The sequence below is a fragment of the Paroedura picta genome, chromosome 7 (assembly GCF_049243985.1).
Source record: "Paroedura picta isolate Pp20150507F chromosome 7, Ppicta_v3.0, whole genome shotgun sequence".
Lineage (NCBI taxonomy): Eukaryota > Metazoa > Chordata > Lepidosauria > Squamata > Gekkonidae > Paroedura > Paroedura picta.
Genome location: NC_135375.1, coordinates 13,852,062 through 13,867,908, shown reverse-complemented (window position 1 = coordinate 13,867,908; position 15,847 = coordinate 13,852,062). Strand labels below are relative to the sequence as shown.

Genomic DNA, 15,847 nt, shown 5'->3' with positions numbered 1-15,847 from the left:
ATTTCACAATGTAGTCTCCATAGTAGACATTCTTATATACAATACATAACAGAAGAAGAGTTGGTTTTTATACCTTGCCTTTCTTTACCAGGAGGAGTCTCAAGGCACCTTCCAATCACCTTCCCTTCTTCTCCCCACAACAGATGACCAGTGCCTATTCTGCACACAACGGATAATGCACTTTCAATGCACTTTAGAAGTAGATTTTCCTGTTCCGCACAGGAACATCCGGCTGCCGAAGCACACTGAAAGTGCATTATCCTCTGTGTGCAGAATGGGCCCAGGGCTGCCGGTGTGTCAACACAAGAGAGCCAAGTTCTGTCTTCTTCAGAGAAGGAAATTATCGTCCCTCTCATTAAACAACCATCTCTGAGCAGCTGTGTCTTAGTTAACCCTATTTCCAAATCTTCCTTTTTGGAGAAAAATGTTGGGCATCCATTGGCTCTCTGAAGGCCTATCTCTTTCCATATGTCCCTGTTGGCCAACTACAGTCAACCAGGCTGCCTTCGGTTGGCTGTCCTACCTCTTAGGGGGGGCCCGCCTGCTATCAACTGGAGCCTAGGCCCTTTCCATTGCGGCTAAGAACATGAGAAGCCATTATTCTGTTACTGTTGTTATTTTGTTAATGATATTGCTGTTATCACCTTGTTATTACTATAAATGGAGTTACCTGTATCGTTTCTTGTTCCATGTAAACCACCCTGAACCTTTGGGGAGGGCGGCATCTAACTAACTAACTAAATCCATAAATAATACTCTGCCAAAGAAGAAGAAGAGTTGGTTCTTATATGCCGCTTTTCCCTACCCGAAGGAGGCTCAAAGCGGCTTACAGTCGCCTTCCCATTCCTCTCCCCACTACAGACACCCAAAGTCCCTCCCCACCCCTCCAACCTCCCACCCCTTCCACACTCTTAACCCCCACACTCCCCACCCAAAGCCGGCAAACCCTAACATTATAACAAATTGTGTCATGATTACAATTGTCATTTTTTAAAGATGTTTTAAATTCTTCTCTTCATAAGGCAAGGAAGCCATTAGGTTTGCCAACATCCAGGTGCAGCTTGGACCTCTCTGAGAACTCCCCGGACTTCAGAGTTCAGTTTCTCTGCTCATGTGAATTGTAGTCCATGAACATCTGGAGGACCACAGGTTGACTACCCCTGTTCTAGGGCCTTATGACCTGCTGGCCTCCCTGCCCTCTCCCAAACCCGCCTTCCGCAGGCCCTGCCCCCAAATCTCCAGGAATTCCCCATCCCAGAGTCTGGAAACGTTACCACTGAGCCTGGTCCATGTACCCAAAGATTACGGCACACAGAAAAACAAAACAAGCATATTTAATTGGCCCAATATTGGGCCCAGCTTTCACTGTCCTCATCTCTAATTCTCACTTAATTCATTGGCTTTATGCCCGCCGACTCATCTTGGTGCCATTATAAACTACTGCTGTTTTGGAAAATTCATGTTGAATTCGAGGGGGAGAGAGCATCAGAAATGCCAGCTGAATTCCAGTTGTCTCAGAAATTCACTTAAGCAGCTCTGAAAGTCACAGCGGGTGGCAAGCAAAAAGAGACGTCCTGCTGGGGGGAGGGAATGAGCATTTCGTACTGAACTGAGCCAATGAGAGGAGGGGGGGAGAGGCATTTCCCAATAATAATTAACCCAAAGGCATCCGATATTCCTCTGATAGTCTTGGGCGAGCGACTGCCAGCAGGATCGGCTGCTTTCTCTTTGATCACTTTCAACCTCCTTTGCATGCCTGTATTTGGCATAGCTGGAATCCTTGCTGTGGTTTCTTTGCAAGTGAAAACTCAGAAACGGGACCAACAACTCAAACTAGAATCATAGAATCCTAGAGCTGGAAGGGTCCATGCAGGCCATCTAGTCCCACCTCCTGCTCAATGCAGGATCAGCCTCAAGCATCCAGGAGAAGGATCTGTCCAGCCGCTGCTTGAAGACCGCCAGTGAGGGGGAGCTCCCCACCTCCTTAGGCAGCCCATCCCACCGCTGAACTAGACTCATAGATCTGGCAACCTTAATCCAGGGAGATCCCTAGGCCCTGTCTGGAGGTTGGCAACTCTTGACCATTCTAACCCCTCACTAACCAATTCTGCTTTTGCAAACTAGCTTCAGTTGTAAAGTGTGGGCAGAAAAACTTCTAGAAATTTGGGAGTAGAGAACAGGGCAGTGTCTCATAAGGGGAGGGTCTGTAGTGGGGTCCAATGCCAGAGAGACCACCCCCCAAAATAACTGGTTTCTTCAGAGGAATAGATCTCTCTTGTCCGGAGATTAATTGCAACTCTGGGTTATCTCCAGGCCCTTCCTGGAAACTGGCACCCTACCTAGTCACTGTTCAGCGAAATCATAATTCACTGCTACGTTTGAAACGAGCCACCGTGCGTTTGATGCCCCTTTTATCTTAGCACTCCCTTTCCGGTCTTGTACCGACCTTTCCATACAGCAAATCAATGATTTTTAAAAGCTGCCGGGATCGACTGTTGTGTTTTTGTTCTATGTGGCTATTTGGCTTTTATGCTAGATTTTAACAACACGGTGCTAAACTGGATTTTAAGGGATTTGTTATGAATAGCTTTATCTAGCTGCTACGGTTGCTCTCTCTTATTGTTGCTAACGCTGATTGTGTTTTACGGAAGCTTTTGTTCTCGGCTCACCACCTTGGGAGACAAGAGATAAAAAGGGCAGGATAGAAATATGTTTAAAAAAAAAAAACTCACAACAGCAATCGAGCAGCTCGTTGAAAAAAGTGTTTCAGTAACCAGAAGCGGAAACGGCTCAGGGAAGACCTTGTACTTGAGAGAAACAAGCCAAAGAGAAGCTTCTTAGGGAACCCAAGAAAGCAGAAGGATCGGAAGTTCTCATCCCCTGCATAGGATTGCCAATCTCCAGGTGGTGGCTGGAGAACCCTTGTAGTGGTAACCAATCGCCAGACTACAGAGGTCAGTTCCCCAGAGATCAGCATGACGTAGCGGTAAATTAGGGGCTTCTAATCTGACAAGACAGGTTTGATTTCCCACTCCTCTCCAGGCAGCCTGCTGAGTGACTTTGGGCTAGTCACAGCCCTGATGGTGCTGTTCTCACAGAGCAGTTGTCAGAAGTTCTCTCAGCCCCACCTACCTCTCAGGGTGTCTGTTGTGGGGAGAGGAAGGGATGGTGATTGTAAGCAGCTTGGAGACTCTTTCAGGCAGTGAAAAGTGGGGTATAAAAACCAACTCTTCTTCTTCTTCAGTAATATCAGGGCTCTCTCATCCTACTCCACTGAAGCCCCTCCCTTCTCACAGCTCCACCTCTCCTGGTAGTCTGCAATCCTGAGCTGGCAGCCCTGCCAGAACTACAACTGATTTCCATGCGACCAAGATTAGTGCCTCCGGAGAAAATGACAGCTTTGGAGGCTGGACACTTGTGGCATCCCAACCTTTTAAGGTCCCTTATGTCTCCTAACCCCGTCCTCCCCAACTCTACCACCAAATTGAGATTGGTACGAAGGAGGGGGCACAGCCCTACACAAAAAGGGTTTTAAAAAAATCATAGAGTTGGAAGGGGCCATAGAGACCATCTAGAAAGAAGAATAAAAGTTGGGTTTTATACCCCCCCTTTTTTTTCACTGCCCAAAGGAGTCTCATAGTGGCTTAAAATTGCCTTACCTTTTTTTCCCGCACAACAGACTCCCTTGCGAGGTAGGTGAAGCTGAGATAAGTCTGACAGGCCTGCTCTGTGAGAACAGCACTATCAGGGCTGTGACTGGTCCAAGGTCACTTAGCTGGCTACATGTGGAGGAACGGGGAATCAAACCTGGCTGAACTTCTCTGGCTGTGAAATTTTTACCCCTTATTTCTAGCTGGTATGGTTCTCCACGTAGTGTAAACCCATTTCTGCGGGTCCTCTCCTCTTCCGCCAACAGGAATCTTTGCCTGCCCTCCTCCAGGAGACAACCTTTGAAATATTTAAAAACAGCAATCATGTCTTCTCCAGGCTGAACATTCCCAAGTCCCTCAGCCTTTCCTCACAGGGCTTGGTCCCCAGGCCCCGGATCATCCTCATCACTCTCCTCTTTACCCTCCCAATTTTGTCCACATCCTTTTTGAAGTCATCCCAAATTTTCATGCAGCGTTTTTTTCGCCTTGAGACAAAAAAATGTAAAATTAAAATATCACTAAGTATGCATCGCTAATATACAAAATACAAAATAAACGAATTATACCTTCAAATGTGCTAACGATTCTGCATATATTATCATGAGCCAAGGCTACTCTCTTGTAGGAGACAAGACACCTGAGACATTCTTCATAGAAGGCACATCTGGAAATATCATCACAGCAAGTCTATTGCTAAGAACAACGAGCTAGACTAGTCATAAGTTACATCATAGAGTCACACACATCCCACCCCCACTGATGCATCTTTTCCCCACCATTTGCTATTCCCATGGCAGAGGGGCTATTATCTTCAAAGGATAGCCAGAACAAAGCGAAATCTACATTTTAACACCTAGTGGCCCAAAGGTGGCCAGAACTACTCACTAGAACAGGGATTCCCATCTGGGGGTCTTTGGACCCTGGGGGTCCATGGGAGCTCTGAAGGGGTTCCGCAGGAGTGGTGTGATATGGGGGTGTCTGGTCTGTCTTCCCAGCTCCTAATCTTCTTTCTGGCCTTCATGAGGCAGTTGCCATAGTAGTAGCAATGGTGTGGGGAGGAAGCAAAAGAAGGGCTAAGGGCATGGGTAGTGATGTCACTTCTGGGGCGTGGCCAGCTGACATCAATTCCGGGGCTCCTTGAATTCCGAAACATGGTCGAGAGGCATTTAGCTGCACTGGATGAGTTCAAATCCCCTGGTCCAGATGAAATGCACCCGAGAGAACTCAAAGAACTTTCCAGAGAACTTGCACAGCCCTTGTCCATCATCTTCGGAACCTCTTTAAGGACTGGAGATGTCCCGGAGGACTGGAAAAGAGCAAACGTTATTCCGATCTTCAAAAAAGGGAGGAAGGATGACCCGGGAAACTACAGACCAGTGAGTCTGACCTCTGTTGTGGGGAAGATAATGGAGCAGATATTAAAGGGAGCGATCTGCAAACATCTGGAGGACAATTTGGTGATCCAAGGAAGTCAGCATGGATTTGTCTCCAACAGGTCCTGCCAGACCAACCTAGTTTCCTTTTTTGACCAAGTAACAGGTTTGCTGGATCGGGGAAATTTGGTTGATGTCATTTACTTGGATTTTAGTAAAGCTTTTGACAAGGTTCCCCATGATGTTCTGATGAATAAGTTGAAGGACTGCAATCTGGATTTTCAGATCGTTAGGTGGATAGGGAATTGGTTAGAGAACCGCACTCAAAGAGTTGTTGTCAATGGTGTTTCATCAGACTGGAGAGAGGTGAGTAGCGGGGTACCTCAGGGTTCGGTGCTCGGCCCGGTACTTTTTAACATATTTATTAATGATCTAGATGAGGGGGTGGAGGGACTACTCATCAAGTTTGCAGATGACACCAAATTGGGAGGACTGGCAAATACTCCGGAAGATAGAGACAGAGTTCAACGAGATCTGAACACAATGGAAAAATGGGCAAATGAGAACAAGATGCAATTTAATAAAGATAAGTGTAAAGTTCTGCATCTGGGTCAGAAAAATGAAAAGCATGCCTACTGGATGGGGGATACGCTTCTAGGTAGCACTGTGTGTGAACGAGACCTTGGGGTACTTGTGGATTGTAAACTAAACATGAGCAGGCAGTGTGATGCAGCGGTAAAAAAGGCAAATGCCATTTTGGGCTGTATCAACAGAGCCATCACATCAAAATCACAAGATGTCATAGTCCCATTGTATACGGCACTGGTCAGACCACACCTGGAGTACTGTGTGCAATTCTGGAGGCCTCACTTCAAGAAGGACATCGATAAAATTGAAAGGGTACAGAGGAGAGCGACGAAGATGATCTGGGGCCAAGGGACCAAGCCGTATGAAGATAGGTTGAGGGACTTGGGAATGTTCAGCCTGGAGAAAAGGAGGTTGAGAGGGGACATGATAGCCCTCTTTAAGTATTTGAAAGGTTGTCACTTGGAGGAGGGCAGGATGCTGTTTCTGCTGGCTGCAGAGGAAAGGACACGCAGTAATGGGTTTAAACTTCAAGTACAACGATATAGGCTAGATATCAGGAAAAAGTTTTTCTCAGTCAGAGTAGTTCAGCAGTGGAATAGGCTGCCTAAGGAGGTGGTGAGCTCCCCCTCACTGGCAGTCTTCAAGCAAAGGTTGGATACACACTTTTCTTGGATGCTTTAGGATGCTTAGGGCTAATCCTGCGTTGAGCAGGGGGTTGGACTAGATGGCCTGTATGGCCCCTTCCAACTCTATGATTCTATGATTCTATGATTCTATGATTATTTCAGGCTGCACTAGAGTGGGATAAGAGATAGCTTCGTGAAGGACATTCTCTGGGATCAGGCTACAGTGGGTGCGTGCATGGTGCAGACAAGCCAGGGGAAGGGAGGAGGGAGAAGACGAAAACAAGAGTTGAACCTGATGACTCTCAGGTCTTTGCTTCGTTCTTTACCAGCAGCCAGGGCAAGCCTTAAGGGACAACATGACACCCATGCCTGATCCAGAAACCAATGTCAAAACATAAAAATTCAGTTTAAAAGATACAGATTATTTCCATGTATTAGAACCCAAATGTGTTTTGGCTACAAGGTTTTGAGCTCTCCATAATTAAACATCAATATATATATTTAAAAATTATCCTATACCAATTGGACCCAAAACTCTTAAAAGCCGTTGTGATTCTTAAACTCTTAAAATGCAGTGCCGATGGTCACCCATGAAGGAAGCAGAAATAAAGAACCTTAAGATGCTCATGAGCAAAATTATCAAGACGTGCAACATTTCAGGTGTCTGTGGATCTGCTTTGGCCCGATCCGCACTGCTCAATATTATAACGGGGAGCTCTGACACACCATGAAAAGCATCTACCTCCAAATCACCAGGAATCTCCCTACCTGGAGTTGGCAACCATAACCTCGGTTCTGATTGCTAAGTGCTTCTCTCGGATTAGAGCAAGGAGAAAGTCTGTCTCCACGGCATGCTAATTTGGAATTTCTAAAAGATTTAAAGCCAATAAAGATGGATGCATGACTGATTTTCCAATCAGAAATGTCTGGCGAGTTCAGATAGGGACAATGAGCTATGACTCAGAGGGAGAATTCCAAGAAAAAAGAGATATCTAGGGATATCCTGGAATTGCAGCTCATCTCCAGACTACAGAAATCCCTAGAGAAAAGGGGTGGATTTGGAGGGAGGGCCTTGTGTCATTCTGCCCCACTGTGGTCCCTTCCCTGTTCCCCCAAATCTCCATGAATTTCCGAACCTGGATCTGGCTACTGGCCTCCTACTGATGATTGGGGGAACCTGGTAGCCCTGGCTGGGTCCAAGCAAGCCTTATAAAACAGACCGTTACTTTCCTGGATTCCAGGGGCAGTCTTACTGTTGAAATTACAATCAACAAGTAATTTGGTGAAGTCAGCCTTGGAGGACTGTTGTTAAGCTGCTGTACCTATGTGCTCACTAGTGACATCTAATGGTCGCTCTGAGGTTGCGATGGAAAAATCCCAGCACATGCCTGGGAGATTGCTTTTTTTAAGCAGAGCTCCCACCCACTTCCTGCTTCTTCAGGAAGATCAATGTTTGCTTCAAGCAAGGAGCAGCAGCGATTAAGCCTCTCTGCTGATGTGTAGGCATGTAGTCTGCCTGCAGCCTAGCCACAAGAGGTGTGCAATGTGCTGCTTTTGTAACTACTCTCTAAGACTATTTGGGTTCCCCAAATGAGTGGGAATTAATTATTTTTTAATATTTTTTTTACACTTGTTAAACATTTATCGAGTGATATGACCGTATTTGGTCATGCTGCCCTGCCCCCCTGCTCCTAAAATGGCCAGTATGAGTCTGGAGGGGGTTGGAAGGGGAGGGGCACTGGGTAGGTGTGTCCACAGCTCTGCTTCCCAACCATATTCAGCACAATTGTGCTACTTCTGGAGTTTCTCGAAACCTGAAGAATGTTTCCGGGGTTTCTCAAGGGTAAAAAAAGTTGAGAAAGGCTGCTCTAAACTTTCGTACTCTGCTTCAGTAAGGAGACTGAAGCAGATGAATATGATAAATTCTTTAAATAATCTTTCCCAGTAAAGATTATCTCTTTTAAACCTCAAGCACGTGGCTGTTAGTGTAAGTCAGACCTGCAGCTTCAGGAATCAGCTTGCCCAGGAATCAGAAAGATCTACGAGAGGGGAAGGGGACCAGAGGGGAGGGGGAAAGACCTGTACTCATGAGCCACTGGATCCAGTTCTCTGCACAGGCTTCAAGGGCAGCAGCATATATACACAATGTGCTACAGTAGCCTAACCTCAGGTTTGCCATAGGAATTGTAGTCCATGGACATCTGGAGAGCTACAGTTTTGGCCAGCCCTGGCCTAAAGCATCCATGCATCAAATCTCCTTGGGTCAGATACCAAGAGCTCTCAAAAGCTCGTATGCTGAAAAGCTTGTTCGTCTTTAAGGTGCTCCTGGACTGCGTCTCTTTACTACGGCTACAAACAGACTAACATGTAGGGTATAGGTCAAGGACCTCTCAGGTGGCATCTGGCGAGGATGCAGAGATGTCTTCGAATAAAGACTGGGCCGAAATTTAACCCGTCAGCCAAAAAGTGTAACTACCAACGCAGTTATCATTTGACCCATTTCTTCTCTTTTTCTCCTCCCGTTTATCTCCCCCTTTTTGGCTCCCGAACACACATGCCGGCACAGCAATCTGGGAAATGCAGTTATTGAAAAACTGCACCACATCTCAAATGTACTCGGACATTGATTTTGGCTCTTGCTAGATTTCAGAGCCGCTAAAATGCATTATTATAAAGAGAGAGAGTCTTCCCTCTTCTGAAGCAGGCAGTACAAATCCTCCCCAAAACATCAGCTTTACACAAACATAGGAAGCCGCCTTCCACAGAATCAGACCCTTGTATTGTCTGCTCCGATTGGCGGCTGCCCTCCAGGGTCTCAGGCTGAGGTCTTCCGTATCACCTGCTGCAGGATCCTTGAACTGGAGATGCTGAGGACTGAACCTGGCACTTTCTGCATGCCGAGCAGATTTCCCCCCACCCCGGTGAGCCTTATCAACCAGCATGTCCTCCATCGTATCTGGATGTGGCTTCAGCACATTCTCATGTAGCCACTTGCCCCAGCATCTCTGCCCCGGTGGCAAAGTCGGATGATATGGGAGAAAGTATGAAACCATGCAGGACTCCGCTACAGATATCCCAGGCAGCAGACAGGCGGCTTGGTGTAGGGTCAAGAGTGGCGACCTCTAATCTGGAGAACCGGTTTGATTCTCTACTCTTCCGCTTGCAGCCAGCTGGGTGACCTTGGGCCAGTCGCAGTTCTCTCAGAGCTCTGTGAGCCCCACCTAATTCACAGGGTTTCTGTTCCGGGGAGAGGAAAGGGAAGCGATTGGAAGCCGTTTTGAGACTCCTTCGGGTAGAGAAAAGCAGCATATAAGAACCAACTCTTCTTCTTCTTCAGTAATCTCAGGGCTCTCTCAGGCTCCCCTCCCTCACAGGGTTTCTGTTCTGGGGAGAGGAAATGGAAGCGATTGGAAGCCGTTTTGAAACTCCTTCGGGTACAGAAAAGCAGCATATAAGAACCAACTCTTCTACTTCTTCAGTAATTTCAGGGCTCTCTCAGCCTCCCCTCCCTCACAGGGTTTCTGTTCTGGGGAGAGGAAGGGGAAGCGATTGGAAGCCGTTTTGAGACTCCTTCGGGTAGAGAAAAGCGGCATATAAGAACCAACTCTTCTTCTTCTTCAGTAATCTCAGGGCTCTCTCAGGCTCCCCTCCCTCACAGGGTTTCTGTTCTGGGGAGAGGAAGGGGAAGCAATTGGAAACCGTTTTGAGATTCCTTTGGGCGGGTGGCAGAAGAGCAGGGTATGAAAAGACAGCTCTTCTCTTTTTCAGATGCAGTCTTGCCCATAGCAGCTTTCTGAACCTGATCCCATAGAAGAACCTGAGCTGACCGAGCACTGCTGCCTTGACCTGCAATTCGGTCCTCCAGGCCTTGACCAGATCGATGTCCAAGCCCCGCTCCGATAGAATTGCCAGGCATTAATATGCATGCAGCCTTGCTGAGCTAGAGATGCCAGTGGAGAATTATTTCAGGAGAGTCGATGACTAGCTGCGCATAGCCAGGAAAGAGGAAAACTTGTGAAAGTGAAGCCAAGCCATTCCTCTTCATTCAGGCGGGTCTGAAGCCATAGAAGACAGTTTGAGCAGTAACACCTTTCAGACCACTGGACTCAAAATTCATTCAGCTTCATGTTTTCCAACAGTCTCCCACCCGCAGGAGTGGTTTAAGGATTTGCGGACCTTGTAGCACCAGAGATGGTTTTATAATTCGGTGGACCCTGGCATAGTACAATTGCAACAGGAGAAGCCAGACTGGGTGGGAGAGAAAGGGGTGTCACTCCAAGTGTCCATAAAGAGGGAGAAGGGGGGAGGAGACAGGCTATGGCCCTGATCCATGGGGGGGGGGAGGGCACTGTGCAGGGTATGTGCTAAATGGATAAAGGAGCCTTGTGGAGAGGGTGGAATTTGGGCATGGGAGATGAAGAAGAGTTGGTTTTTAGACTATGCTTTTCTCTACCCAGGAACTCTCAAAGCGGCTTATAGTTGTCTTCCCTTCCTCTCCCCACAACAGGCTCCCTGTGAGGTAAGTGAGGGCTGAGAGAGCTCTGAGAGAACTGAGACTAGCCCAAGGTCAACCAGCAGGCCTCAGGTGTCTCAAAGCAGCTTACAATCACTTTCCTTCCTCTCCCCACAACAGGCTCCCTGTGAGGTAAGTGAGGGCTGAGAGAGCTCTGAGAGAACTGAGACTAGCCCAAGGTCAACCAGCAGGCCTCAGGTGTCTCAAAGCAGCTTACAATCACTTTCCTTCCTCTCCCCACAACAGGCACCATGCGAGGTAAGTGGGGCTGAGAGAGAAACTTGGACTTTCCGAAGAAGGACATCTTATACGACCTATTCATTTGGGTACGTTTAACATAGAGAGAACGGTTTAACCCCAAAATGGCTAACTCGCTACAGCTCCGAGTCCAGGTAAGAGAGAAGAAGAGAGATCTTATGTAAGATGAAAGCAGAGAAGGCAAGCAAGGACCAAGGAGGACAAAGACTCCATGAAGGAATGCAGCCAAGTGTCCCCGAATGACAGACAAATCTCCTAAACCTTTCCCTTCCAGATCCTGCTGCATGCAGAGTCACAATATCCAACAACAACATCATGGAGCCCACGCTCCAAAGGATCAATTTCCTCCAGAGGAACTAGTTTCTCTGTTATAATTCTAGAGAATCTCCAGGCCCTACCTGGAGGTTAGCAACCCTCCAATCTACCAATTCACAAAGGCAGACATCACATTCAGGATCTCTGACTACCTCAGTGTGAGTACCCACTCTTGCTAAGAGCCCCATATGGGCCTTGCCAGGCCAAAGCAAGATGCAGCTAGACCAGTATTCCATGCAAAAATCCAAGCCACCAGATAGCCCAATCGGTATCTGGCCAGTGCTGCCCCCTTGATCCAACCCATCTTACAGTCATAAGAGCATCAGAACAGCCCCAGCTGGATCAGACAATGGTCCATCTAGTCCAGCATCCTGCCTCTCACAGTGGCCAACCAGTTCCTGAGGAGGTCCATCAACCAGGACACAGAGGCCAAGACCTTCCTCTGATGTTGCCTCCTGGTGCTGGAATTCAGAGGTTGACTGCCCTGAATGTGGAGGTTCTCTTTAGGCACCACGGCTAATAGCCCCTGATGGAGCTGTCCTCCATGAATCTGTCTAATCCTCTTTTAAAGCTGCCTATAGCAGCCCATATATCCTCAGGCAGTGAATTCCAAATTCCAAACCTTTACTCAAGTAGGAGAAAGACCCTTTAGAATGGAGGCAGGCTACGGATTTGCTTACTGGAGAGGTGGTGCAAATGCAGACCAGGACCTCATCTCAGCAGTCCTTATAAAAGCCCTGGAAGATGGAGCTATCGTCCCCATGAGGTTCTGGGGCAGAGTCAGGGCTGCCAACTGCCCTGGAGAAAACTGTCCTGCCCCTTTAAGGGGTGGAGTGGATGGAAAGGGATGGGATGGGACGGCGGAAGAGCTTAAAGGGGTGGAAAGGGGGCAGCCCAAACTTCCCATCACTACAACTTCATATGCAGATAAATCTAGCCCTGTTAGTCTGTCTGTAGCAGCAGAAAAGAGCCAGAGCACCTGAAAGCCTGACGAAATGTGTGGCAGGGGAGGAGCTTTCATCTGTCACGGCTCCCTTCTTCAGATACTTCAAGGTTGACGGGTTTCCATTGCGGACGGCTGAACGGGGTGCCTTCTATGGAGAAAGACCCAGATGGGTAGCTGTGTTAGTCTGTCTGCTGCAGGAGAAAAGAGCCAGAGTCCCGGAGCACCTGAAAGACCAACAAAGTTTGTAGCAGGGAACAAGGTCTCCTAAGCCACTGTATCTGAAAAAGTGAGGGGCGACTCATGAAAGTTCACCCCCTGACCCTGGTGTTGTTAGTCTTTAAGGTGCTTCTGGGCTTTTGCTCTTTTCTGGTTCCTATGACGTCTATCTTAGAAGAACAGCTCTCTCTCTCTCTCTCACACACACACACACACACACACACAAAATCCACCTGGGAATCCTTCCAGCGGCCAACTATCAGTTTCACAGCTGAGGGGAGGTTTGAATAAGAACTTCCCAGCATAACAGCTGTGAGGACTGAAGTGCCCTCAACTTGCCTCCAACTTACACCTATGAATTAATTTTCTCTAAACACATCTTGATGTTCCTTTACTGAGTCACCCCATCCCGTGTTGGGTCTATACCACATGGGCCAGAGCCCACATGGAGCACTGTGTGCAGGTCTGGAGGCCTCACGTCAAAAAGGATGTGGGAAAAATTGAGAGGGTGACTAGGGAAGAGACAAGGATGATCCAGGGCCTGGGGACCAAGCCCTATAAGGAAAGGCTGAGGGGCCTTGTGAATATTCTGCCTGGAGAAGAGGAGGCTGAGAGGGGACATGGTGGCTCTCCCATAGTATTTGAAAGGTTGTCACTTGGAGGAGGGCAGGATGCTGTTCCCCTTGGCTGCAGAGGAAAGGACCTGCAGTAATAGGTTTAAACTACGTGGAGAACAATATCGGCTAGTAATCAGGAGGAAAATTTTTCCCAGTCAGAGTAGTTGAGCAGTGGAATGGGCTGCCTCAGGAGGTGGGGAGATCCCCCTCACTGGCAGTCTTCAAGCAACAGCTAGACAGAGACTTATCCTGGATGTTTGAGGCTGATCCTGCATTGAGCAGGGGGTGGGACTAGATGGCCTTTATGGCCCCTTCCAACTCTAGGATTCTATTTTTCTATTCTATGATTCCTCTTTTTCTGCTGCCTTCACCTTTTCCTAGCATTCTTGTCTTGTTCAGTGACTCTTTTCTTGTGACGTGACCAAAGTACAATAGGTTAGTTCATTTTAGCTTCTAGGGAAAGTTCAGGCTCTGTTTCATAGAATCATAGAATACGGAGTTGGAAGGGACCTCCTGTGTCATCTAGTCCCAACCCCCTGCACTATGCAAGGCACAACCCTATTGCTCATCCACTGTCACCTGCCACCCCCTCTCTATCAGATGGCTCTCCAGCCTCTGTTTAAAAATAGTCCAAAGATGGAAAACCCACCACCTCCCGAGGAAGCCTGTTCCACGGAGAAACCGCTCTAACTGTCAGGAACTTCTCCCAGAGGTTTAGACGGAATTTCTTTTGCATTAATTTTATTTGATTGAGAAGCCAGTGTGGTGTCATGGTTAAGAGTGGCAGCTTCTAATCTGGCAAGCCTCCCTGTTCCCCCACAGGCAGCTGGCTGGGCGATCTTGGGCTCAATCGCAGTCCTGTTAGAGCTGGTCTCACAGAGCAGTTCTCTCTGAGCTTTCTCTGCCCCACTTACCTCAGGGAGAGGAAAGGGAAGGCGACTGTAAGCTGCCTTGAGAGTCCTTCGGGTAGTGAAAAGTGGAGTATAAGAACCAACTCTTCTTCTTCTCCCTCTCCTTCTCCTCTTCTTCTTCTTCTTCTTCTTCTTCTTCTTGCAAAGCAGATACTCTATCGCTGACACACAAGGCCTCCCATGTCTCTTTGGTCCCCTGTCTCTATTGTAAGCTGCCTTGAGAGTCCTTCGGGTAGTGAAAAGTGGGGTATAAGAACCTGCTCTTCTTCTTCCTCTTCCACTTAACCGCTAGGCCGTTTTCCCTCTCTGGCCCCAGCAGCTTCCTCCACTGACCTCTCCTATCATTTTGCCTCTGTCTAGCAGACACAGCCGCTTCCCTGCCTTTGCCGTTCCAAGGAATGGGAAACGAGATCCCGGAAAAGAAGCGGGCGGACATCTGCCCGGCTCCGTCCGTGTTTCTAGCGCGCAGCCGACAGCCTCCCGCTCTGCCAGTGTCCGCCAGCTGATCCAGCAGAATGCCCCGCCAAGCGGGCACCGGTGCCAGGAACGGACAAAGCCACCCGCCTGCCCGTCCCCCCCCCAGAGCCCCTCCGCTATCCACAGAGGGCGTGACACCACAGACAATGGACCACCCAAGGGAGGCAGCCCTCTTGCAGATGAAGGGATCGGGAGTGGAAGCAAAGTAACTCCAAGGTGCCAGTCCTTGCAGGGCCACCCTAAAGAGAGACCAAAACCAGGAGAAGCCGGGTGGGGGACGGGGGGCTTGGAAAGATGCCCTCCTGCTTCTCAAGACCCCGGGCTGAGCTCTGACTTCTCAGCCCGCCTACCCCCCAAACCACGCACAACTGCACCACTCCCACACTAGCATGCAGGAAGAGGGGGCGGGGGGCGACACAGAGATGCTTCTCCTCCCAGCCGCCAGCCCAACACCTCGCCCCAGACATTCTGTGGCGCCCCCCTGGCTTCTTCCAACACCCCTCCCCCAAAAAAGACTGTCCTCCACAAACCCCCAGGCATTGCAGCCGATACTTCCCCCCCCCCCGCATCCCCCCTGCCTCCCCTAAGCTGCCCAGCCAGTTTGGCCCCTAAAATGACGACAAAGGGAGCATCCCTTCCCACCGCCCAGAAGAAGGAGAGAGGCGAGCAGAGCAGAGGGGAGCAAAGCGCTGGAGGCTCGCGCCCCTCTTTGCTCCTCTTCTAGCTGGAGAGATTCGGGGGGGGGGGGGGGAGAGCCTGGATTTTGCATTTGGAATCTTGCATTGTTTCTGCACACAAACACACACACACAGCCGAGGCGGCGGATCTGGGCCAGCCACAGACTGGCTCCCAACTCAGGAGAAGGCGCATCCCTGGCCAGCAAGGGGAGGGCACCGCGGGGGGTGGGAAGGAACTCACCCCGGGAAGAGCCCCCCCGATGCACCCCAGCACGACGCCGCTCCGCTCTTGCAAGCCAGCCTCGCCGCCGGTGCATCCCGCCGCCGCCGCTGCTGTGCCGCACGCGCCGAGCGAGGACTGAGCGCGCGCCCCCTCCCTCTCTCCCTCCACACTGCCTCCCTTTTGCCAGCGCCGCCCAGCGCCCCGCCCACCTGCACCACGTCATGACAGCCCGGCCTGTCAATCACCGGGACAGCCACCTGCGGTTCGCGCCAGCTGCCTGCGTGCGCCTCTGCCCCATCCCGGGGGTGCGTTGGATGGCAGCCTTTTAGGAGCCTCTGGACCCCCCTGGAATGTTTTCCGGGCTTCGGGGATCCCCGCACGGGCTGAGAGGTCCCTTGGCAGAAATGGGTGCGGGAGTAAGATGCAGGAGCCAATCAATGGATCGATCAGTCTTTTA

The 15,847-nt window shown here is 49.4% G+C and overlaps 1 protein-coding gene across 2 annotated transcripts in view; it reads right to left on the bottom strand.

Moving 5' to 3' along the window:
* MAPK4 (mitogen-activated protein kinase 4) overlaps positions 1–15,518 on the bottom strand; it is an 81,655-nt gene extending 66,137 nt beyond the window's left edge. Inside the window, exon 1 of one of the 2 annotated variants that reach the window (XM_077346782.1) lies at positions 15,409–15,518. The gene's annotated coding sequence lies outside the window, so the exon portion shown is untranslated. Of the gene's footprint in view, positions 1–12,302; positions 12,489–15,408 lie in introns of those variants that run through there. The other variant, XM_077346783.1, reaches the window with a different exon arrangement.
* Between the last annotated feature and the right edge of the window lie 329 nt (positions 15,519–15,847).